Source organism: Phytophthora infestans, genomic scaffold (assembly GCF_000142945.1).
Source record: "Phytophthora infestans T30-4 supercont1.102 genomic scaffold, whole genome shotgun sequence".
In the NCBI taxonomy this organism is placed as follows: Eukaryota; Oomycota; class Peronosporomycetes; order Peronosporales; family Peronosporaceae; genus Phytophthora; species Phytophthora infestans.
In genome coordinates this window covers 221,505-224,444 of record NW_003303657.1, presented here as the reverse complement: position 1 = coordinate 224,444, position 2,940 = coordinate 221,505, and positions in this window count along the sequence as shown.

Below are 2,940 nucleotides of genomic sequence, written 5' to 3'. Positions count from 1 at the left end.
TATGGGTACACTCATCCGGATCCAGGTCGCTTGGATCCACCTCACTGTAATGGTACACTCGCCGTGGATCCGAGCTCTCCAATCATCCAACATCATCTCGCAACCGTCTGTGATCTCCGTTGTCCCACGAAAGTTCGAGATCCACTGTATCCCTCATCCCTATACCCTGGATCCAGGTCCCTCCAGGCGGGATCCTCCCTCCTTGGATACGAACTCAGAAGTATGGGATCCGGGGTACCTCGCGGTGGATCTTGACTCTTCATTAGCCGTGGCTACTAGATCCACCGTCAGAGGGCACCGACCATCCTTCCTTCATAGGATCCACACTCGATCCACTCTTGTATAATATATCCCATATCCATCTTAGTGAATCCAGGTAAGGGTGGATCCGAGGTAAGTCTTGGTGGATCTTGCCTTCTCGTACATCGCTCATATCAGATCCATCGTCATTCCATACGGGGTGCTGCTCGCCATGGCTAATCCACCACAGGCAACTTGCACCCGTGTCAAACAACCCAAATCCTCTATAATCACTTGAAATTGTCACTGATTCGGGATAGTGACCCCGCGTCAGGACCATTCTCTTATTTCTGAGAAAGCACTTCACCACAGGATGAAGACTCGGTAGATGTTTCGTCACGAGGAGCAGAGCGTCAAGTACATGTACTGTCAGGCAGCGAGTCTTCAAAGTGGAAAACTTTCGAAAATTTCGTGGTTGATTACAGCTCACCAAAGTGCGATTATGGTAATATAGCAGTGATGACTCGGCGACAGACGAAAGCCAAGAAACGCGTCAGGTTTGCAGATGAACACTCGGAGGATGTCTCAAAAGCTCAAGAACAGCATGAAGAACGACGAGAGACGTCCACCGAAGATTCATTCGGCGAAGATTTGCCAGACCATCCTCACAAAACTGTACCATCGGCATTTCCCGATGCGGAAGATGTTGATCCGGTAGCGATACAGCGGGAACGACGCAGACGGATACTGGTGGCACAAGACGAGGAGCAGAAGTGGTTTAACATCAAGAAGGTGCTTCAGGGCCAAGCAGAAGAGCTGAGTTACAAAGAAGCTCGAGATGCCTGGAAGTATGCTGACCGGTTCGTGTATCAGAAGACGGCGTGCTTCACTATCTTGGATTGAATCGTCGGTACGACCACGGTTGGCAAGAGGAGACCAAGCTGCGGCTTGTGGTACCGACAACGATGATTCAAGAAGTCTTGCAGAACTGTCACGACTCGCTGGAAGGAGGACATCAAGGTGTGGTGAGAGCGTTCCACCGCGTTAAGTCCGATTATTATTGGATCGGCTTGTACGCCGACGTGGAGAAGCATGTGAAGTCATCTCCGGATTGCAGCTCGAGTAAAAGCCGTCCACAGCTTCGTGGATACTCACCTGGTAACGTGCTAGCCGAACGACCTTTCCAGATCGTCTCGATGGATTTTGTGATCCCACTACCGAAATCTCGTAGGGGCAACACGGCGTTGCTCCTATTTCAGTGCTCGTTCACGGGATTCGTTATTGCCAAGGCTATGTCAGATACGACTGCACTGAGTGTTGCCCAAGTGTTCGAAGAATGTGTGTACCGACGATTCGGAGCCCCATCATTAATAAGGCACGACCGCGACCCACGCTTCATGAGCGAGGTTTTTCAAGCATTTGCAGAGATGATGCAGTCAAGATCACGAGCGACTTTGAGCTATCGGCCACAGGCTAATGGACAGCAGGAACGCTCGGTGAAGTCGGTGATGGGATCCGTACGGGTGTACGCGGAAGACCCTCTACAGCAAGATTGGGATGAAATCGCGGAGAAGCTAGTATTTGCTATTAATACTTCTCAAGACACTACGAGGAAGGAAACGCCGTTCTACCTCGTTCATGGTTGGGATGCGCAGTCGACGTGCGGGCAATGTCGTCATCACTTAAACGAGGACTCGGCAAGCAGTCTGACGCACTGGCGTGGCGGCGCGAGATCAATCGACAACATGAGGTCGCCCTCACTATGGCCAAAGATTATCAGGCTGTAGAAAACGAGCGAAGGGCTAAAAAGCATAATGAGGCCCTGAGTCGACTGAAAAAACCGGTGTACCTCAACCAAGTGGAAACGAACACTCGGCGAACCCTCCAGAAGCTTCGGAAGAGATGGAAGATCCTGCAAGAGCTCCACCGAGATCTCTTTTTGAGATTGGGAGCCGGGCGTGGTTGTACATGGAACGCGTCAAACCAGGCTTGACGAAGAAATTAGCTCACCGATGGCATGGACCTTTTCGGATCAAGCGCAAGGTGGAAGAGTTCGCGTGCGAGCTGGAACTGCCGGACCCGAAGTGGCTATCGCTTCTACCCCAGTGATGCATGTGTCGAGACTCACGGCTGTCAACGAATTCAGCAGTCGAGCGATGACTCGGTTGGTACTAGACGCGACTAATGAAGCAAGACTCGATTTCGACGAGGTGTTGTTGCCTGAAGACAGCTGAGAGCCAGATCAAGTTGCCGGCGAATAAGAAGTCGAGGCCATCCTCGACGACAGAATACCACTGTCGACGAGCACGGGGCGTGCAGTATGCGAGTACAAAGTCAAGTGGCTTGGCTATGGAGATCCAACTTGGGAACCAGCATCCAACGTGTCATGTGGAGGTCTGCTGTACGACTACTTGCGAGCCAAGAAGAGCGAGAATCAGCTGCAGATGGCGCAAGTTGCGGATGAAGACTAGCGTGACTGGATCACGCGTGAACTGTCCACAGGGCGATGCAGCCTGTGGTAACAGACGACACAAGCTACTGCAACAACATATTGTATATGCATTTGAAGAACAACATGAACATGATTACGCTGTGGAAATGGATGAAGAATAAGAAAACATGAATGTCGACAGAAGTGCGACCACTGAAAACGAAACCTCGCTGGAGGCCTCAACAGTTACCTGGGATGTCGGAGGATGT